Source organism: Anolis sagrei, chromosome 2, assembly GCF_037176765.1.
Source record: "Anolis sagrei isolate rAnoSag1 chromosome 2, rAnoSag1.mat, whole genome shotgun sequence".
Classification (NCBI taxonomy): Eukaryota; Metazoa; Chordata; class Lepidosauria; order Squamata; family Dactyloidae; genus Anolis; species Anolis sagrei.
In genome coordinates, this window is record NC_090022.1 from 189,664,948 (window position 1) to 189,689,134 (window position 24,187).

The window sequence follows — 24,187 nt, forward strand, 5'->3', positions numbered from 1 at the left end:
TAAGCACTTTGGAAGGAATATAGAAATGTGTGAAAGTAGCAAATGCATTCAAATAGAAATAAACCAAGCAATGGCTTTCACTTTAAACACAACCTTTAAAAAATGCTTGAGTATTGACTGTGCTGGATGGACGGATGAGAATTGAATTTAAATGAGACACAAAGAACTGTAATTCCCTTTCACTTCCACCTTCGAAAGAGAATTTCTATAATACAGGGTTAGTCAAAATGCATAGGCCAATAAGCCATTCAATTGAATGGCTTATTGGCCTATGCATTTTGACTAACCCTGTATATGATGTGGTAAGAGAGTCAACAAATAGTTACTTCACAATTCTTTGCATCCTGTTTCAGATTCTGTGCCAAGTTCTGGGAGTGATATGGAAAAGAAAGACATTTGACATGGGAAGATCAAGCTCCTAAAGGTATTTCTATTATTTTAAGGAGTCCTTTGATGAGTTGGTGCCTTCCAGGTATGTTGTATTACAACCCTTCATCACCCCCATCTAGTATGGTCATAGGAATTATGGACAAGGTTGTGGAATAGCCAGTCTGGGGAGAACCTCATTAGGGTATACTGCCAGGAAGAGATTTCGATCTGTTAACATCCTGTGATATTATTCAAACATGGCTAATAGCTTCCATGGAGCCCCTGGTGGCACAGTAGGTTAAACCCCTGTGCCGGCAGGACTGAAGACCAACTGGTTGCAGGTTCATATCCAGGGAGAGCGCAGATGAGTTCCCTCTATCAGCTCCAGCTCCTCATGTGGGGACATGAGAGAAGCCTCCCACAAGGATGATAAAACATCAAAACATCCGGGCGTCCCCTAGGCAATGTCCTTGCAGACGGCCAGTTATCTCACACCAGAAGCAACTTGCAGTTTCTCAAGTCGCTCCTGACATGACAAAAAAAAAAAAGCTTCCATGTTACCGAGGCAGTGAACACCCTCAACTTTTTAAAACAAAGATGTCCTCCAAAATGTTGAACCTATTTTTGTGATAGGGTTCAGCACCATGGATAACACATTTGAAATTCAGACAAAAAACCAAGCAGCTTCATTACCCCATGAACAAGAAAGACACACACTGTGATTGGTATTATTCATGGTCGAAAAACCAACCATGTCAATAAATCTAAATGCAACTGCTTAATTAGAGATTTAGAGATCCATATTAGAAAGCAAGCCTGTGTGCATGTGGGGGGGGGGGGGCAGTGGGGGTGTTCAAGGTAACATTTCTGGGGTTTTGAATTTGCAGGTGTAAAACCATGTTCACTATTCTAAAAAGTGATAAAATTGTGGAATGGCTACCACGGTGTCTTTTGAGAGGAGAGAAAGCCGCATTTCTTTGCTTCTCTAATATCCCACTGCAGCCAGACCGTGCAGCCTCAATTCCAGAAGCAACAGGCCTTTATGTCTGGTCAATCTACAGTAATCCTATTCATTGTATGTGTTTTATTGCACTATAAAAAGGTGGAGACCTTTCCAGTTCAGCTTGTCAAAGAGTGAAGGGGGTGGGTGGCAGAGACTTATTGAGATTAATGGACAGAGCAGAAAATAAAAGCAATGAAGCTTCAGTGGGAAAGGTATGGGTCTAGGTAAACAGCTATGCACCCTTTGGAACCCAGAAAAGATGTGTTGTGTATTTTGGCTCTCTCTCTCTCTCTCTCTCTCTTGTTGAAAAAAACATACTTTGGCCAAGATCCTAGGTAGATCTGTGTTGAAAAAATATCAGTATACAGATGAATGGCATGTTGTTTGGGAGATTCTGGGGATTGTAGTCCAAATTGAATCTCTTTCCAAATTCGGATCCCTAATTCCACTATACAGAACTGCTCTTGTGTGAACAGGATAAATATCTAGTTCACAAAAAACCAACTATGAGGTCTGGAAGGTTGATAACCTAAGGTAAAATATAAGGATAAGCTGTGTTCTTAGAGCAAAAATTTGTTTTTGCCTTAGCCCACTGGGGAAAGGATAAGATTCCTTCCCCTTCTGTTCTCTTGTCCCTTATGAGTTCATTAAGTCAAACTACTTTTGCACTTTGAACTCAGTTTACACTGAAAAACACAGCAGAAGAGACTTAAAAACCCCCAAAATAAAAAATACATTACAACACATGCACAAAATCACACACACACACACACATGCAAACACACATATATACACATATACACAAATACACACACACATACATATATAGACACACAAAACACGTATATACAGACTGGGCCACAGCAACACGTGGCAGGGGATGGCTAGTATAATATACAATATCAATATTTTGAACTTTATAGTAACAAACTTTATTACGGTCCATGGACCTGCATCTGTTAAATAGAAAACATACATTATAATATAATATTATATATAATGTATATATATCAAGCATGGGCCAGGCCAGTGTCAGATGAATGGAGAGTGCTTGTGTGAACTAATTCACACAGTGTAAAAAAAAAAAGGGGGGGGGGAGGGGAGAAAGAACAATACAATATTTAAAATGAAGAACAATTTTAACCAACACTAACTTAAGTATTTCAGTGGAAGACACCAGGGGCAATCCAGTCCAACTGAAAAGCACAATCAAAGCACCCCCAACAGATGGCTACTCAGTCTTTGTAGTAGTAGTAGTAATAGAAACCCCAGAGGCCATCCAGTACACCTCCCTTCTGCCATGCAAGAACAACACACTCAAAGCACCCTCTGAGTGGTGAGAGGGAAATAGGGTTTTGGAAGCAAAGAAAATGGAGGAGGGGGCAAGAATAAGAGTCTGGGCAGTGTGAAAGGTGGGGGAGAAAGGGTCTCTGCCCCAAAAGGATGCTGCAACTCTGTTGTTGTTATTTTCTCTGCAGTTCTCAGGGGGAGGAAAGAGGAGGAGGAGAAGGCTGGAAACAACATGGCACTGCCAAGCCCCTCACTATCATTGAGAGAGGCCCAATAGCTCCACGGAGCACAGTTTGTGAACCCCTGCTTTAGAAAAATACACTGGTGCCAGTGACAACTGCTGCCCCCTGCTCCAGAGACATTTTGGAACAGTGGGAGGACTTTGCATTTCCTCTGCCTCTCCCATCCACCCACCCTCGAGATTCCCAAAGGGAAAGGCACAACAGTGAAGGAATCTTACTGACGTTGTTGCAAGGATATTTCTCTCCAGTTATGAAGGGTGTCTACAAAATCTATGGTCCCCACAATACCTACTAGAGACCATAATCTACACAAATGTGTGGGAATGGAGTAGATCACTGTGGGGAATCAGATGGCCATCCTAATGCTGTGTGTATTGCAACTTCAATCAGCTGTAATTTTCATAGCAAATGGTGAAGAATGCTGGAACTCACAATCCAATAATATCTGGAGCTGCTGTGTCCCATCCTGATGCAGAGCAAGAAAGACACAGATGTAGAATCTCAGCAGCAGATTGAGAGACAGAGACAGGTGGCCTCTGTTTTTATTCATTTTGTATTTTTGTTTTTACATTTGCCTCCTTTATGTACAAGCATGCAGCCGGGGGGGGGGGGGGGGGCTACACCCCCCCCCCCAAATTCTCAGGGTGGTCCACAAAAAGGCCTTACTGGTACATTATTTAAACTGTTATGTTTATTCATATCATGATCTGATCACCATGCTCAATATATCTCATATGCATGGGGGTATTGGGGTAACGATACAAAAGGTTTGCAAAGGTAGACCCTCTTTCACTCAGACTCACCCCCCCCCCCCCAATCAAAATCCTGGCTATGGGCCTGTTTATGCATATTTGCCTTTTGTTTGTTATGGCTTGGCAATAAAGCTGAATCACCACTTTGTATAATGCATAGCTTGAAACATGGTCATGATGCATTCTTATATATACATGCCCCATACATGTACACAGTATGTACATTATGAATTAAGGTGTGCATGCAGGATTTGTGCCATGTAAACCACACATTGGGGTTTGGAGCAGCATTTTTCTTGTAGAAAAATCTATAAGTTTTTCCCCTAACCACAAAACATACCCAGGAGTCCTGGTATTACAGACCCATTTATTCCTCCCATTGGATACAACTGTTTTCAATGCTGGAAGGTAAGGAGAAAACCATGTAGGGCAAATCACAAAGTCTGCCTTCTTGTTTGGGGAATAGGACCACAACCATGTATGCACTACTTTGCTGGGCTAACCACTAGATAACACTTCTGCATACTTGCAGATGGAAGATTTACTTCTTCTGGGTGCTGCCAATGTACTGAGGTCTGTTCTAAGGGGAGCAAAGAAAGCTGCTTTCTTTGGCTGCTAATAGGCAGAGTTTTCATATTCATCAGGTTGACTGGCATTGACAACTCTGCTGTGTACCAATTTATTTTCCCTTCCTTTTTATTGCTCATTGTAACTCATACCAGAGGAAAAGACAGAGAGCAACATATCAATAACTGAGAGGGAGAGAGAGAGGACTTGAGCCAATTGTTTACTGCTCTTTGCAACGGAACATTATTTTTTCAGTCCTACAGGCAGCTGGCTTATGCCCAGACACCTGCAATTGGGATATTGCTGCCTTAATATGCATAGGTACTGTTATTGGTCATTTTTTTCCAGCCCTTTGTAAAATGGGACGAAGAAAGAGGGAGAAAGGGAGAGACTGTATATATGTGTACACACACACTCCTTAAATTCTGTGGAGTGACTCTGAGCTCCCTCTTAGCCAATCTAGGCGTTTACTGCCCACTGTTGATTCTTGCTGTATCCATTTTTATTGCATAAGAGAATAAACATATTGTGGCTAGTATTCCCTTCAAAGGCTTGTTATTTTCTCTTTAATGCCAGCTAAGAGCTTTTCTTTTGGGGTTGCTAAATTTCACTCACTAACTCACTGACATCTCAGACAGAAGGCTCCTGAATCTCTCTCTCTCTCTCATATTATCTTAATTTACTATTTCACATCCATTGGTTGTTGGTTCAATGTTTGTTTTATATTCTGTTATAATGCTGTTGTTTTATTTTGTTCTTATGCTGTTGTTTATGTATTTTAATGTGTTACATTTTAACTATGTTGATTGGGATTGTCCCCATGTAAGCTGAGCTGAGTCTGTCTAGGGCAGCGTTTCTCAACCTGGGGGTCAGGACCCCTGGCTGGGTCGTGAGGGGGCGTCAGAGGAAAACACGGTATTTTCTGTTGGTCATGGGGGTTCTGTGTGGGAAGTTTGGCCCAATTCTGTCACTGGTGGGGTTCAGAATGCTCTTTGATTGTAGGTGAACTATAAATCACAGCAATGACAACTCCCAAATGTTAAGGGCTATTTTCCCCAAACTCCACCAGGGTTCACATTTGGGCATATTGAGTATTTGTGACAAGTTTGGTCTAGATCCATCATTGTTTGAGTCTACAGTGATCTCTGGGTGTAGATGAACTGCAACTCCAGAACTCAAGGTCAGAGACCATCAAACCCTTCCAGTATTTTCTGCTGGTCATGGGAGTTCTGTGTGCCAAGTTTGGTTCAATGCCATCATTGGTGGAATTCAGAATTCTCCTTGATTCTAGGTAAACTATAAATCCCAGCAACTACAACTCCCAAATGACAAAATCAACCCCCACCCCACCAGTATTCAAATTTTGGTGTTTCAGGTATTTGTGCCAAATTTGGTCCAGTGAATAAAATACATCCTGCATATGTGATATTTACATTACGATTCATAACAGTAGTGATACTCAAGCTCGTGGATAAAATTAGTTAAGAATAACCCCCAAACTCTCAAAACAATAAAAACGTAAAAAAAAAATCCCAAACAAATAGTATATATTTAAAAATAGTATATATTTTGTGTGTGTGTGTTTTAAAAAGATACATAACTGTAAACACATTAAAAACATCACACAGACTCCAATTAATGTCATATTCAGAGAGTGCTGGAATATAAATATCTTTGCTTGCTAGTGAGAGGGCCCACCTAACCTCACATGGAAGGGAGTTTCAGAGGAAGGAATTTAAAGCACATTTGAAGTGCAATATATTTTTAACATATTTTAAAAGATCAATGCACAAAGTTCCCTTTTCCTCAAAGGGAATACAGTCAGCTCTCTATGTCCATGGATTGTGTACCCCAGATCCCTTCATCCATGACTTGAAAATATTTTTCAAAATCCAAAAAGCCAATCCTGATTTTGCCATTTTATATAAGAGACAGTATTTTATTGTGCCGCTGTAAATAATATGTAGGACTTGACTATCTATGGATTTTGGTATCCACAGGGGGCCCTAGATCCAAATCCCAGCAGATATCAAGGGGCCACTTTAGGTTTCTTTTAGAGGACTAAGTATCCTCTTCTGGACTGATCCACCCATACCTTCTGGAAACGCCATTCACTCATCCTCCAATTGTTGGCAGAATGGACCTCCTTTTCTCCATACAGTTGATTCCCAGTAAAGTGGGATCAAATATATATGTGTGCATGTGGGCGGGGAGGTAGGTAGGATAACTTTGGTATAACAAAAATTACCTAGTAGTGGCTGTGTATACAAAGCAGTTATCAATAAGGAAATATGGGTAAGTGTTTTGGGTACTGTTCCATTATCCAGGTGGGGGCCAAAAGGAGGCACTAGACAGAGAAGGATATTCCATTTTATGGGAGAGATGGGGGGTTGAAGGTGTAAAAGCATTTCCCCCTGTTTTTCTGTTATTCCCCTCCCCCATGTCACAGTTGTGGAAACAGCCCTCATTTATGAAATGAGAAGCGCACATGTTTGTGTGTGTGTGTGGGGGGGGGGGGGAGGGGAATAATAATTGAAAATGAGGTAAATAGTTTTCCTCTTTTAACTACCTCCTCCCCTGTAAAATGGACTATCTTTCTCTGTCTAGTGCTCCCTTGTGGCCTCCGCCCAGATAATGGAACAGTACCCTTTATGGCAGTGGTTCTCAACCTGTGGGTCTCCAGGTATTTTGACTGACAACTCCCAGAAATCTCAGCCAGTTTACCAGCTGTTAGGATTTTTGGGAGTTGAAGGCCAAAAACATCTGGGGACCCCAGGTTGAGAACCACTGCTTTATGGTATCTATTATAATTACTGGGATGCTACTACCATGGTTGTATCTTGACCCCTACCCCAAACCAGTCACCACCTCCTTGAGAAGAAAGAAGTATATTTTGCCAGCCATTGTAAATTTAGCGGGTGTCAGGCCAAGAGCAGTAGCTGATATAATATTCTGACCACCATACCTATGTGTTGTTGCCTATCCTGAAAAACTAGAGAACACAAACACACACAAAGAGAGATAAAGACCACAACCCAATATATGTCATCTTCTGTATCCACAAGTTATGTACCCAGGGATTGAACCAATCACAATATTTTCCAAAAAAAAATTCTGAAAAAAATCTCAAAACACAAATTTTGATTTTTCCACATACTGTGCACTGTACTGCTGTATGTATAGGCCTAACCTACTATGACTTCCTGTCATTTTTACAGATACTCAAGAGTGTTTCTGGCACTTGTTTGAGTCATTCACCATTTTATATAAGAAATGCCAAATTATCAAAGCATTGTATATAACAGAACATGAGCATTTGCAAAATTTGGTATCTATGTGGAAAATCCCTGTAGATACCAAATGCCTTCTGTTCATTTGAACCTGACCAGACCATCCTAGCTGTGGAACTATGGAAATTAACTTTCTCTCAAGCTGTGAAGTTCGTGCATTTCCATTCCCATTGCACAGTCTAGTCGATGAACAATGCTAGAAATATCTTGCAGACCACACCCTTCACCATAGTACATGTACATTCAGATTGCGCAGGCATGCAAATTCATATTATGTAATATTATGAGTTGTGATTGTAATTTTCTGACTGCATAGCACAAACACAGATGCCATTGTTATAGAATTACTTGGTTTTAAAAAAAAAATTAGGCCACAGCAAATTTCTGTTTTATTTTCCACAAAAACTCAGAATTGTTACAGACAATTCCAACAGAATTTCATCCAACTCCAGTTTTCAGAGCCATGTTATAGGATTTACCTGAGAAAATGTATCACCATTGCCTTCCTTTCATTTTTTTTTTGTCATGTCAGGAGCGACCTGAGAAACTGCAAGTCACTTCTGGTGTGAGAGAATTGGCCATCTGCAAGGACATTGCCCAGGGGATGCCAGGATGTTTTGATGTTTTATCATCCTTGTGGGAGGGTTCTCTCATGTCCCCACGTGAGGAGCTGGAGCTTATAGAGGGAGCTCATCTGCCTCTCCCCGGATTCGAACCTGCGACCAGTTGGTCTTCAGTCCTGCTGGCACAGGGGTTTAACCCACTGCACCACCGGGGGCTCCTCTGAGGCTGAGAGGGTTTAATTTGCCCAAGATCTCCCAGAGTCTTAGTCCAACACTCAAACCATAACACTTTGAAATGATGAATCCTAAGGGTTATCAAATTTGGTATTAGCAGACAATACAGTAATACCTCCCCAAGATAATATAATATAACTTGCAAGTGCTATAGAAGTCACAAAATTATGTTCACAGGGACTGGAAAAAGCAATTTTGTTCTCTCAATGCTTGTAATTCTTGCAAAATTGAAAAAAAAAACCCTGATTTTTGTTTTAGTAACAAAGCATACCCAAAACTTCCCATTCATGAGCCCCTGCATTTTCTTAATCATCATTGTTCATTCTGAATATTCACATATACCCCATTCTTTGGGAAAAAGAAAGCATAATGATTTATACAGAGGGAAATAAAATCATATTACAACAATAAAACCATAATGTTAAATAATAAAACTAAGATAGTGCTATAAAGGAACAAAATAAACATTTTTATCTAAAAAGACACACTCTCAACTAACAGCATACTTTTAAATGGGGGAGAGGGATCCCATGTTAAAAGCCCATATCAATAGCTCCTTCATAAAGCCAGATCTTACCTTGACATTTAAAGGGAGTTAATCCTCTGTTTTCAAACAGAAAAAAGAATAGCATTTACAGAAGTGTAAGACTCAATGTAGAACTACATATACACTTGCACTTTTGTCCACTTTTGTGGATAAAGTTTGTAATGGAATAAATAAATCCTTGTTGTTTTTTTCAAATATCCCTGCTAGAGAATCATTTGGGAACTGAATCCCTCTACCATTGTCACCAATTGAGGATTTTCTTCCATTGCAAAAAGCAGTTTCGGAGAAAGGATTTTTCTGCAGAACTGCAGCAAAGTAGGAAAGAAATCAAGAACTGGGGACCTCAGGATTTCAGGTCGTGTATGGCCACAAAACATCCCCCTCTCTCCACCCTTTCTTGCCCATAATGATCACAACAGGGCTTTTAAAAGACAAATTGTGGTGTGAGAGACATTTTTTGGAGACTGTTGTCACAACCATCCAGGACTACCATGAATGACAGGGCCCCCTCCCACCAGCTTCAGCAGTTTGTTTTCAGAAGGGCAAAAGCAACCCTGTAGATCAAATGTAAAATTCTGTTTGGGATTATTTGTTGCTTGGCTCAAAGATGCTCTGCTTATTCAAAAAGTCTAAAAGGGAGGAATTTGCCTGTCCATAAAAACCCTGTGGCCAGAAGTCTGCCCACAGAATGGTTAAAATACTCCTGGGCCACCCAGAAAGCTACAATTTGGTATGAACGTTATCCAAAGCACATGGACGGCTAGTAAGCTCTGAAAATGGGATATGTTTATAGCTAATGGTCAAAACCTAGGAAATGACGTTTCCTTTGTAGCAAGCCTGCATTCCCACAGAGAGTGAGCCAAGCCACATATGGGACAGAATATTGGGCACTCTAGACTCTTGTGTTGCCTTTAGTTTACAAGCATCACACACACATACATACTTCAGCTAAGTTCTGCTGAGACACTATACACCCAGCTCAGAAAAGTTAAATTTCATGGCTGTTCCTTTCCATCTGAAAAAATGTTCCCTTCACATAGATAAATAGAACCTTAGGTATGTGGCGTGTCCTCCAAGTGATATCACTTTGCTGTGTTGTTAGGAAGCAGAATTGGTTGGTGGGAGGTAAGCATTTCCAGCAGAAAGTGGTTCTTTCCATGGTTGAATTTTAAAATTGTGTGCAGGCATGCAAATATTATCATATTAATATAAGTGCATCTCTGTTTAATTTATTTATTATTATTTATTTATTTCACAGTTTTCTATACCGAGCTTCTCAACCTCATTGAGGGACTCAGCCCGGTTTCCAGCCATAAAAAACATATACACTCATTAAAATATCATATATCACAATTACAAAAACAACTTTTAAAACACTATATATAAAACTACAGTGGTCAGTCGTCCTATTAAGATGGATCTACATCAACTTCCACCCAGGGTCCTATGGTGTTGTCTCATTCATCGAAGGCCTGACTCCACAGCCACGTCTTCACCCGTTTCCTAAATGTTAGGATGGATGGGGCGGTTCTGGCCTCCAGAGGGAGAGAGTTCCAGAGTCGCGGGGCCACCACCGAGAAGGCCCTGTCCCTCGTCCCCATACTTTAACAGAAAGTATGCTCATTTGCTTACTTAAGGGTTAGGAAGGCCCTTCAACTTTGTGACATATTATCAGGGTTGTTTTTAATGTATTTTATTGGGGTTTTAATTAGTGTTTCACAGCATTTGCTAATATTTATGGTTTTAACTTGCTTTTAATTTTTATATTGTATGTTTTTACTGGCTGTAAGCCACCTTGGGCCCATGACTGGGGAAGGCGGGCTATAAATTTCATAAATAAATGAATAAATACATGTTGGAGGTAAAAAGCAGAGTGGACACAGCTACGTGGCCAAAAATAATGGGAAGTAGTGGAAATGCAAATGTCTCTCTAACAACAAGATGAGTTTGTAAGGAATAAATGCACAGCCAGCTATGGCAATCTCACTATGGTATGTATTATGTGTGTGGCAATATTAGGATCATAAAAGAGCCAATGAAGAATGGGAAAATATAATGCAAACAGATTTTGTTTTGGTCAATGTAGACAAGCCTCTTCATTTGAATCCACCGCTCCATTATCTTCCCTTTTTCCCACATTCATTTTCAAAATAGTATTGGTTTTTCCCATCTTACTTATGCAGAAACATGTAAATTTTTCCCCAAAACAATAATGGACAAGAAAGAGAATCAGACACTTGTCCTCAGACTCTTGTTCTCAATTGTAAAGTTGGTGTATTGCCACCTGCTTCAGGGAAACTACAGAAATGTTTGTTTCTAACAGGCATTCCTCTGCTAGAAGGAAAACAGAGTAGCAAATGTAATAAAACAGCCTTATACGGTATATCTCTGCGAGAAGAGATTGTGCCAATTAAGGGATTGTGGGTTTTTGACCTTTTTATAAAAGATCTGGATTATTCCACACAGATTTTAATAACTGTTCTGGACCACACTAGGACAGCTTATCTCAGAGCTTTGAGAAGTTGGGGGATTCTGTGAATTGTCACCCAAAATTCCCTCCCCGTCAAAGCTCCAAAGACTCTAAAGTCAATCAACTAGCAAATGTACAACGAAAGTCCATCCAGACCACTTTAAAATCAGTAAGTAGCACCTCTATCAGGAAAGTAGGAGACTGGTTTTTTTTTTTTCCTGACATGGCTCCTCTGAATAAAAAAGGGCGTAGTAGTGTGGATCAAATTGCCAGATGGCCTTTACCTTAAATTGCCCCTTTCTAAAATAGATGATCACCCCTGCTTCATAGCGGCGTAGCAAGGCTAAACTGTTTAGGTTACATAGTATGGCACCTCCTGTGGATAGAAGGCTCTTTCAGCATGACCAAGTTTCCATAACCTCCAGTGGCAACTATTCCTAAGCGTAAATTACAAATAACATGGTGTGCTGTTTCACATATGCCAGACCTTGGCTTATTTTATATTGAGAGCTGGCTGGCCCTACTGTTAGAGGGGGTGAGGTTACTACCTCAGACAGCAGATAACAGAGTAAGCCACAATGGCTGAAGAGGAGGACAACGGATTGTACATCACATGGTCTTCCCTGTGTATCCCCTTAAGCTGACCTGCTGCCAGCAGAAACAGCAGCATAAATTTTCTATAATCTATTTTGGTTACCTGAAACTAATGGTGTCTTGGGCTTCCAGCCAAAGATTCCCATAGGGCTTAGATAAGTGTTTTCTCTAAGTCTCTAGTATAATTGTATGGTCAACTTTCAGAAGAAGGTGGCTATCAAATTATGCTGGAGACCTATAGAGAACACCTCTCGAAGCGTTTTCTAGGTTCTCTTGTGTGATTCTATGTATTTAAAGCCCCTTGCATAGAAATGAAATCATGTTCAATGCACTTGCATAATAAGTGAGCCTACTCTTCTGTACAGTGGGAGATGTTTCCCCAACATGTGTGGAATGGAGAGATTCAGTTACCAGGCTAATCTGCTTCTACATTGTGTATAGATTGCTATCTTGTCATTCATCTTAATCAGACTTTGGAATGTTAATGATTCAACAATATGCCAAACCTATCATAAATTAGCATTAGTAGATGCTAGGGTGCTAGCGCATAATCCTACCACTGTTTTAGTGATGGCTAGCTTCAACATGCTTCAACATGCTCTTACGTTGCTCCATTTCAGTATGTAACGTAACAACATTTGAGAATCCGTTCCTGGTGTGACAGTATTATTTCCTGTTTAATTATGTAGTACTTACTTTGAATGTAGTTGTTATAACCCAGAAACTTCATTTTTGTGGCTGCCACAAACTATGTTGAATATGTTGAGACTCTATGAGTTATTCATTGAAAAACTATAGCAAAATGTGCTGCAGATGTCCTGCAAAAACTTTAACCATGTTTTTATGATATAAACAATTAGAAAATGACATTTATAATCCAGGAACAAACATTGTGTCACATAGTGTTTTAGACAAAACTCTGATTCAGTATTTTAAAAGTTTGTTTACCCTAAAACAGTTTTCCCCATTTTGTAGAAAAGCAAAATTTTGCCTCCACCTCTCCTCAGAATGCACAAGGAGTTACCATTTATCTATTTCCATTTTTCTAACTCCAGATATATAGTAGGGGTGGTTTCTCAGGACAGAGGCACTGGTTACATGCTTTCATCTTGTTCCTGTGCAGGTTTTTCAGTACTACCCACCTGAGATAAATACACCTGAGGTAAATAATTACAGCATTGTGGTTGTTAACTGCCATAATCAACCTTGAGGGTATGACAACCCTATGGATGAGAGACCTCCAAATCATCCTATCATCAACCACCCTGCTTAAGCCTTTCAGATTCAGTGTATTCAGGGCTTCCTTGATCAAATATCTGGAAGGAAGAAGAAGAAGAAGAAGAAGAAGAAGAAGAAGAAGAAGAAGAAGAAGAAGAAGAAGAATTTATTTTTCTACCCCGCCTCCGTTTCCCCAAGGGGCCTCGGGGCGGCTTACATGGGGCCAAGCCCAGGCAACATACAGATTAAAAGCAAAAACAACAGCAAATTACAAATTAAAATAGCACAAACAGCATAACAGTGATAAATAAGTATCAAGCAATAGGAGATCTTTCTCTCTTCCTACTGTCTTCCCTTATTCAACACCAATTTTCAGACATTAACCATATGATTATGAGCAACCTGGATCTTGAATTTAACAACTGCATAACATAAAATGACAAAAAAGAAGAAACTCAGTCATCTTAAATATTCTAGGAGCAAAGGGAAGGGGATATTCAACTTGTTTTGGAATATGATGTCCATTCCCTGAAGTCAATTAATGCCCTTGCTGATATGTATGAGGGCTGCTTCAGACTCATGCAAAAACCCCATTGAGCAGTTTCCATCACTCAGTTACTAGGCAGCTGATGACTTCAAGCTGGATATGTGATGGGCCTTCATGGAAAAGCATCACTACAGAGGTGACAATATGACGTCTCAATCAGAATTGCAGGGCCTTGTTCTTTCTCTCTCATACACACAGAAGTAAAGGATAGATGGTGTTTTAATCTAAGCCTTAAGGTTTTGATGGATCCAAGATGGCAAATCTATATTAGAAACAGATTCAGCACCATATACCCCCGAATACCTTTGACGTTTCACAGTTCAAAAGTCACCACCCTAACAAAAGCCAGCACATGGTACAGCAGACAATAAGTGACAGACATGTCTGTGTGAACAGGGGTGTTGTGAAGTTTCAGAATCAAGCACATTTTTTAAAGTATTTGGTAACAGCCATGCCACCAAATCTATAAAGGATTTAGCTTCATTCTGATTGGTTCCCTTTCATGGTTATATAGCCAAAAACTACAGACTAGGCATGGGACTGCTTCAGCCAGCACCAGTTCCTGCTAGTTTGTATTCCTGAAACAGTAAGGAATCGTGTATCTTGAAACCATATTTTCTATGCACAAAATTGCCATATCTCAGAAATGCCACATGCAGATGTTGAGTGTTAGAACCTGTTGCCCTCCCAGTCTGAACAAGGCTTAAGTAGCATTTGCATTTGCTATGTCTGCAACTCAAATGAAGACCTGAATTGTACATGAAGTTGAGAACTGGCTATTCATCTCTTTGATATGTCCCCCCTTCCTTAGGGTCCGAAAAAGAGATTAAAAGATATTCCTACCTACACACCTGCTCGGTGGAGAAGAGTGGCTAAGTGATCATGCAGGACAAACTTGCCTCTCCCTGCAGAGATATAAAATAAGGCCAATGGATTTTGGAAAAAGAATGTTATTTGAAAGATCTTAAACTGAATTTGCATGCTTGTTAACAAAAGTTCCTGAGGTGGAAATGGAATTCAGGAATGGCTTCAGTAGGAGGTGCAGCAAAAAGCAGAAAATGCAGAAATGGGCAGAAAAATCCCAGCCAGGGAGGAAAGGAGACACAAAGGAAAGAATTCTGTCTGAGGTTTTCTGGTTCTGTTGAATGAAACTGCTCTCTCTCCATCTAGTGATTAGAACATGCATAGCAGGACTCCAAAGAGCACACAGGAAAGTAAGAGGGGCAGGCGCAAAAGAGCAGGAGGCTAAGGTCTGACAGCTATAGTAGAAAACGAAGCAATTTATATAGACTGGCAGAATCCGGTGGCAAAGCTTGCTGCCACATATTGCAAAAGCTAGAGGTGGGGAAATAATTTGAATGCTCATCAAACCAAACCAAACTACTCAGATCAAAACCTGTTCTCTAAGGTACGATGGGAAATCGTGGGAAAAGACAACAGTAATTTGATCCTATGAAGCTGTGGATCTGCAATCCTGTTCCATCCTGTTGAAAGGAAATCCTTGCTCACTACCTGTAAGTTTATGCTGATTATGAACTGTGCATCTAGCACTCTGCTATATTTTCGTGGAATCACCCCAGAGAGGGTTATTTTAAGCCTAAAAACTCCTGATTCCCAACAATTAACAAGGACTGACCCTGGTTAGCATCCAAGATCAGAGTATCTTGTGCCTTTATGGCAGGCATGGGCAAACTTTGGCCCTCCAAGTGTTTTGGACTTCAACTCTGACAATTCTTCACTAGGGTCAATATGGGATAGAAAACTAAGTGAGAGAACTGCAATAAAATACTTCCCCATTGGCAGTTCTAGTCCTAATCTTCAGGAAGTGCCCAAACCAGCAGATAACTAAGTTGTGATCTACTTGTTAGTTAAAGAAACACATTACAAGCAAGTTCTACCTGAATTTCACAAATATCAAATTAATCATGTATTCTTACTTCTCTCCCATATTTATTCTTCATCCTTTCAGAACCAAAATAATAACAACCTGCTGCACTGGAGTTTTTTAATGATAGGATCTGTTTTAAAATGGGAACATGAGTAACATGCAACTCTCCAGATATGACTGGACTATCATTGTCTTCAGTCCTAGGCAGCATGGATATTGGTGAGAGAACATAGGTTCAGTTCAACAATATTGGGGCAGGGGCATGTTTCCATGCCACCTCTTCCTCTAACTCCTCCTCCTCCTCTGTTGTTGTTGTTGTTGTTGTTGTTGTTGTTGTTGTACGACACTGATACTGATCTGGCCCAACCTGTGATCTTGTGATTATCCAGGATCACCTTTCTGCGGAGTTCTAATGGCAGAGTAATGTGTATCCATAAGTAGCAGTCTTTTTTACAGGATAATTCGCAGTAATAATTAATATGGCATATATGTGTGAGTCACAAGTTCAATTCCTTATTGACACTATTGGAATCCACCAAACCAAGATGAAAAGCCATTGGTGTGACTCATTTTATCCTGTCACATCTGCAGATCATAAATAATGTCAAATCTGGAAGCTTATCAAGGATGTGGTAAGTTGTGATCTTGATTTGGCAATTGATAAAAATAACCACATTGTTGGTGATGTCAGCTTGAATTGATTCCACACATTAACCATAGGAGGTGTTTTTTTGTTAGTCTTTTGATACTCCACATGAGCCTATATAATCCCAACAGATCATTCTCTGTTTTTATGGTTTTTCTTTCTCCAGCTTATTTCATATGGATTCACAAAAACAGCTGATGAAAACTGCTTTGTGGCATGAATTCCAAAGCATCAAACAATCAAAGCAAGACTGCTAAAGATGCCACTATAAAGATAGAATAACACTTACAAATCATAAGGCTATGGCGAATCACCAAGTAATGGCTACAGACAAATTGATGAGACAAACCTCATCAGACACAAATCAAATTTCTATAAAACCATCAAAGTGTCTGCTGCTGATGGTGATGATTCTTTGGTCCTGCTTCACATAGCACTGATAAAATACATGAAGAAATGTACAAATGTTTTCAAAAAAGGAAAGAGCAAGAGACTTTCTTTCAGAACTAGAAATGCAGCTTTACCACCTGAAATGGAATACTGTTGCTATCATACCCTTCCTCTGCCACGTTTGTCGTGCCCAGTCCAGCCAGCTAAGAGGAAGAGATGTATGCACATATGTCACCAACAGGATCCCAAACATAGCAAGATAATAATAATAATAATCACCATCATTATCTTTATTTATATCCCACCTCCTCTCCAACAGGACTCTGGACAACTTACAGAAAATAAATACAAGACCAAAGCAAGAATAAAAACATAATACATAACAAGATAAATTTAAAAAATAGCAAACTAAAATATCAATATCATGGTAAAATTTGTTGTTGTTCATTTGTTCAGTCATCTCCGACTCTTCGTGACTTCATGGACCAGCCCACGCCAGAGCTCCCTGTCGGCCGTCATCACCCCCAACTCCTTCAAGGTCAGTCCAGTCACTTCAAGGATGCCATCCATCCATCTTGCCCTTGGTCGGCTCCTCTTCCTTTTACCTTCCACTTTCCCCAGCATAATTGTCTTCTCTAGGCTTTGCTGTCTCCTCATGATGTGGCCAAAGTACTTCAACTTTGTCTCTAGTACCCTTCCCTCCAATGAGTAGTCGGGCTTTATTTCCTGGAGGATGGACTGGTTGGATCTTCTTGCAGTCCAAGGCACTCTCAGGACTTTCCTAGTAAAATACACAGATTAAATTATCACTGGATTTAAAAACATATTTCACACCAGGTCAAAACCAGTTCAAGCCAGTTGTTGTTTGTACAGCTATAAGAACCACCATCATGATAACTTATAATTAGTCATTATTTTTTTAAAAAAAAAGTTTTAATCATGGGGAATATCTTTTAAAGAAATTCTCCCAAAACAATTCACAACAGCCAAGACCCTACAGCTGTGCATAATGAGTTAACTTGATCATACAAACCTATCTTAACAGCCAGCAGCTAAAACAAATGATAGAAGTCTGATGGCATTTCCAGACCCCTCATGCCAAAAATCTGTAATGAGAGGAGGAGTTGCAATAGAGGTCCTGCTTCTGCTCTTTCCAACCTTGCTCATTCAGAGCAGGGTCTAGAAATATCATCCTGATGCACCTTGAACACTAACAAAATTGATCTTCATTGCTTATTGGTCTCCATTGCTCCGTTGACAGTGAAGGTTGGGGAGCATTTCCGATAGTAATTGTGTTGTTGTAGTCACCCAGACTTTTGCTTCTGGAGTCCAGTTTATCAGGTGTTCCCTGGGAGTTCATGATATCCTTGACCAATTGGTTTCTGGACCAACAAATTCAGCATAACCTTGATGTGATTTTCAGCTTGGAACATACAGCTCTGTGGGTGGAGGTAACCAATAGCTCTGGGTTGTCATGGACAGATAATTTCCTTGCCAAGGCTAGTATCATAGCTATAACCTACCCTTCAGAGGTGGTGGACATATTAAAATGGTCTGCTCTTGAAGGCTAATGGATCCTTTGAGATTCCAGGAGTCCTTAGAAGGTTCTATGGCTGGCATTACCAACAATCCTGTTGAATCCCTGAACAAAAAATGGAATCAAAATCTAGCCAGGATTACTGACACAATTGCTCCCAAATGTCCTTTACTACCTGCTACAAATCATGCTCCCTGGTATACAGAGGCCCTCAGGGAAATCAAACAGGAAGGATGATGACTAGTGCACAGATGGTGAAAAAGTTGACTTTCATGCAAACAAACACTGTATAGAAGGCACCTCTGCTCCTATAAGGTGGCAATATGTGCAGCAAAGAAAGCTTTCTTCTTTGTACCTGAGCTGTTCAGTGGTGAAAGGCTTAACTCAGATACCCTCCCCTCCGAATCTATTATTAGAACCTTCAGCAGCTCACTGTGATGCTTTTAACACCATTTTGCAGATAAAATCATTTGCATAAGAGTTGACTTAGATAGTGTAATTGGAACAGAAAACAACAATGAGGTGTCCAGCAACTCTGTTAGTGGGATCGCACTGGATCAGTTTCAATTGGTGAGTACTGTTGATGTGGACAAGCTACTGGGGCTAGTAAGGAGGACCACCTACTTTCATGAGCCTTACTATTCTTGGATGGCTATCCAGGGAGGAGAAGCAGTTCAATCTCAAATACAACAGATTATTAATTCATCTCTCAGGGAAGAGAACTTTCCATTTTGTTTAAAAGAAGCATTAATTAGACCTCTGCTGAAAAAGCCCTCCCTGGATCTTAATAATAACATTCCTTTTTTGGGCAAAATGATTGAGAAGGCCATCGCCCTTCAACTCCAGGAGTCTTGAATGACCCACACTTCCTTGACCCAAATCCAACCGAATTCTGAGCAGAATACTGAGTTGAGGCTGCTAAGCTTCACTCCTTCCTAGAGGATCCAAAGATGGCAGTGCACACACTGGTAACATCAAGGTTGGAATTCTGCAATGTGCTTTACATTGGGCTACCTTGTACCAAGTTAGGAAACTCCTGTTAGTTCAAAATATGGCAGCCAGAATGGCTACAAGAACATCCAGTGGTGAGCATATTAGACCTATACTAAAGTCACTCCACTGGCTGCAAATTAGTTTCTAGACAAAGTACAAAGTGTTGGTTTTAACCTTTAAACACCCTACATGGATTGAGTCCAGGTTACCTACAAGATCACCTTCTCCTGTACAATCCGCCCTGAACACTTAGGTCTTCTGAGGAGCATCTACTCCATCTAGCCAGAACCCAACTGGTGACAGTCACTCAGAGGACCTTTTCATTGGCTGTCCCAAGAAGACTGTGGAACAACCAGCCAGAAGAGATCCAACAGCTAAATGAGCTGTTGGAATTTAAAACTCATCTAAAGACCTATCTCTTTTGGTAGGCCTACCCAGCCAGTTTTCATGAATTTTAAACGTATGCTCAGTGTTTCAATCTTTGTTCTGTGTATTTTAATATGTCTTTAATAGAAATACACTTTGATATGTATATTTTATAGAAATACATTGCAATATGTATATTTATAGAATCTTTACAATGGTTATGTGTTTTAATTATGTTGGAACCCACCTCGAGCCACAAGGAGAGGCAGGTAAGTAAAATAATAATAATAATAATAATAATAATAATAATAATAATAATAATAATAATCTGTACAAATAAGTATGTCTAGCTTATGCATTCATAACTACACAATAGAACACCCACTTTTGTATTTATAAATTGGCCTTTTGCCAAGAAGACTAAGCGAGTTCATGTATGGTGCCCAAGTAGTATTCAATTTTGTTACAACTTGGAGGCAAAGATTTCAGCTGAGATTTATCTTGTTCTTGTCCTGCTAAAAGTGACTATTAAGAACCAGGTGAAGCCAACATCAAAAGCCAGTATCCAGTTGTTAATTCCAACCAGAGCAAAGTCAATGAGTCACTGCAAATCTGGTCAATCAACATTTACACAAATTCCATTGATCCAATGAATCTAATCTTGTTAGGACTAGCAATTGGACTCAAGCCAGAATGCCTCAATTATAGAGCTTGCCTCCCAGCCCATAAAATCAATATGCATATAAGTGCAACCTGTGTTTAAAAAATCTACTGTATTTTTATCCTCTTGTTCGAAGAACATCTGGAAAGCACAAAGCAAAGTATTCATTCAGTGGCAAGAATGACATAATCACTTGGAAAATAAAAGGAAAATAGGACAAGAGGCTAACTGATTTTTTTAATTAATTTTAACAATGATGATCAACGTGCAAAAAATCATCATGCAAGTACTCAGGGGGAAAAAAAGTGGAGATGCAAGATTTTTGGTCAACCATTTCAAAGGCAACTTAAAGTATTTCACAACATGTCTTACAGTGATTCCATCCTGGGGTTTAGTCTGAACTTTAAAGGATATGCTGGATAAGTTCCGCATATCAGATCACTTATTGGAAATTTCTGAGTAAAACTGGAATGTCCCATCCACATGGTAGCCACCAACACTGCTAATTTTATACATCATATTACAACATAGGATGCATGGAAATATCCTATAGAAACTTTGGATTGATGGTTGAGGGAGAAACATTTAGAATTCTTAGCTACAGACCTCTTCCAGTCTCTCTGAGCAAACGGCAAGCCTCAGGATTCCTTGTGCTGTTGCCATGGCAGTCAAAATTGAATCATAGTGTTTTAATTGCATAATGCTGTGGTTCTCAAAGTGTGCTCCAGAGAGCCCTTGGGGCTCTGCGAAGCATACTGAGGGGCCCCAAGGACCCTCCTCCCTCCCCCCCTCCTCCTCTTCCGCCTTCAAGCTTTCCCTCCTCTTTCCTGCTCCTCCCCTTCCTGCCTCCTTTGGCCCCAAAAATCTTTTCCCTCGGGCCCCTTGCTGCCTGAAATATATACAGAAAGAATTTCTGTATATATTTCAGATTTCAATATTAATGTCAAAAATACATAATATGATATTACATAAGATTTGTGCTACATTAGAACAGTAAAGATAAATATTACTTAAGTAAATAAACATTAAATATTAAATAACCAAAAAAGGTGTAAACACTAAACTAATCTGGAAGTCTGTTATTGCAACACATTTTTCCTTGCCTCCTTTGCTGCCAAAGATTTTTCCTCGCTTTGCTCATCCTCAAAAGGTTTTTTTTCCTCCCGCACTGTCCAGAGTGCCTTGCTTGCTTGCAAAACTTTATTTCCCTCCCACCACTTGTGTTTTTCCTGCATGGCAGAAGGGAGTTGGAAGGATGGTCCCTGGGGTTTCTACTACCACTGCTACTACTATTACTATTGCAAAGGCTAGGTGGCCATCTATTGGAGGTGCTTTGTGCTTTTTCTGCATGGCAGAAGGGAGTTGGACTGGATCGTCCTTGGGGTCTTCCACTAAAATACTGTTAAGTTTATGTTGATGCAAAAGTTTGCCAATGCCAGTCTGATGCCATCTGTTCGTTGATGACATCCAACTCTATCACTCATTTCCACCAGATGCTAAGGAGGCTGTCCAAGTCCTGAACCGGCCGCTGTGGCAGTCTGGATGAGGGCGAGCAAACTGAAGTTGAATCCAGACAAGACAGAGGTCCTCCTGGTCAGCCGCAAGGCCAAACAGGGTATAGGGTCACAGCCTGTGCTGGATGGCACAGGTTCGCAGTTTGGGAGTTTTCCTGGACTCATCACTTAGCCTGGAATCCCAGGTTATGGTGGTGGCCAGGTGAGCTTTCGCATAATTAAAACTTATGCACCAGCAGTGCCCGCACCTTGGGAAGTCAGACTTAACCATGGTGGTCCATGCTCTCATTACATCCAGGATAGACTACTGCAATGCACTCTACGTGGGGTTGCCTTTGAAGACTGCTCGGAAGCTTCAGATATTCCAACGAGAAGTAGCCAGGTTAATAACTGGGGTGGCATACAGGGAGCATACAACTCCCATGTTACGCCAGCTCCACTGGCTGCCAGTTTGCTACCAGGCACAATTCAAAGGGCTGGCTTTTGCCTATAAAGACTTAAATGGCCCTGGCCCAATTTACCTGTCCGAACACATCTCCCCCATGAACCATCGTGTAGATTAAGATCCTCCGCGGAGGCCCTGCTCTCCGTCCCGGCATTGTCACAGGCGCGATTGGTGGGACGGAGAGACAGGGCCTTCCTGTCAATTACTCCCCAGCTATGGAACTCCCTTCCTGGTGAGATCAGATCAGCCCCCTCCCTCCTGTCCTTCAAAAGGATGGTAAAAACTTGGCTGTGGGACCAAGCTTTTGGGACACGGCAATAAAGCAGCAATAGGAAACTTTACCAGGCCAATTAGATTTGACACAGATGACCAAGACGGTTTTAAACAATGTATTTTAATATAAAAGATAAAGGAGGGTGGGGGGTCCTATTTCCAGCAGCTTGTCAGATAGAAAGAGGGGGAAAAAAATTCTAGAATCGCCTCTAAATTGACCAGCCAAAGACTATAATGGAGAATTTGGAAAACAGAATGGCCAAAGTGAAGTGCAATGTTCAGTACTCCCTTTAGCCTTGCTGTTGTGTTTTCTAGAATTACCATTATGCATCATGGCACTAAATAGTGGCATCTGATTGAATTCCCCCCAATTTGGCACTCACAATGGCTCTCCAACTCCACCCTGTAATTTTCTGGAGTTGGCTTGTGCTCTTGGGGAATCTTGATTTGTGAAAAGACAAGGTTCTTCTTTGTTTGGGATTACTCCATCTTAGAATTTCCAGATACACACCTAATGATAGGTTAAAGTAACCGGCTATAGCTCCTTGCATCATTATAATTTTACATTCATGACTGCTTTGTCTGATTGTTCTGTTTTGCCTAAGGCATAACACACAGTGGCAGCGGGCAGCTCCCCAGTGGATCAATGAATCAGCTTTAAGTCTGTACCTAAAAGCAGTTATGAAAGGTGATGAACCTATTTTGAGCATCAAGTTGAGCACCTTGGATAGTTCCGTTACATTGCGGAATAAACCCAGAATTGATTCAATTTTCCATTTACATGTATACACACACATATGCACACACACACATTCACCCATTTCAAGGCAGTAGTCTCACTCAGATTCCTCACTCTGAAGCAGGTGAGGAAGTGTCAGGCCTTGAGAGCTGGGAACCTTACTTCTGGTAGACATGTGAGCAAGATTCATTCAAATGGGAGAAGAATTCTACGAAGGGAAATGTTATGTGCCCTCCAGCATTTCACAGACAACTATGACACATGGCCAAGTGACATCAGAGAATGCTCTAGATCAGTGGTTCTCAAAGTGTGTTCCGCGGGCTCTTGGAGCTCTGCAAAGCTACTGAAGGGCTTTGTGCATTTCTTCTCCTCCTTTCTCCTCCTCCTCTCTTCTCCTCCGTCCTCCTTTCTGCTTCTCACCCTCCCCTAACTCCCTTGCTACCAAAAACCTTCCTCCCCCCTTGCAACCAAAAACTTATTTCCCTCCCACTGGTCAGGGAGTGCTTTGATTGTATTTTTCCTGCATGGCAAGAGGATTGGACAGGATGGCCCCAGAGGTTTATGCTATTATTATTATTCTTACTACTACTACTACTACTACTACAAAGGCTAGGCGGCCATCTGTTAGGGTGCTTTGATTGTGCTTTTCTAGCATGGCAGAAGGGGTTGTACTGGATACCTTCTGGGGTCTTCCCCTAAAATACCATTACATTTATGTTGGTTACTATCTTTCTGCATTTTAAATATTGTATTGTTCTTTCCATTTTTGTACTGTGTGAATTAGTTCACACGAACACTCTTCCTCCATCTATCCCTGACCCAGCTCATGCTCATATTCACATAAACATTTCTTGGGCTTCATGAGAAACTTTTGCTTCAGAAAGGGCTCTGCAGCTGAAAAAGTTTGAGAACCCTTACTCTAGATGGCAAACTTTTTAATTGAGGAAGAACACAAAAGCTAATATAAATTGGTTTGTTTTTCTCTGACCCTATTGAGAAGGCAAGACTGGATGCCCTCTGGGGTAGTAACTCAGCCAGGAGGGCGGAGA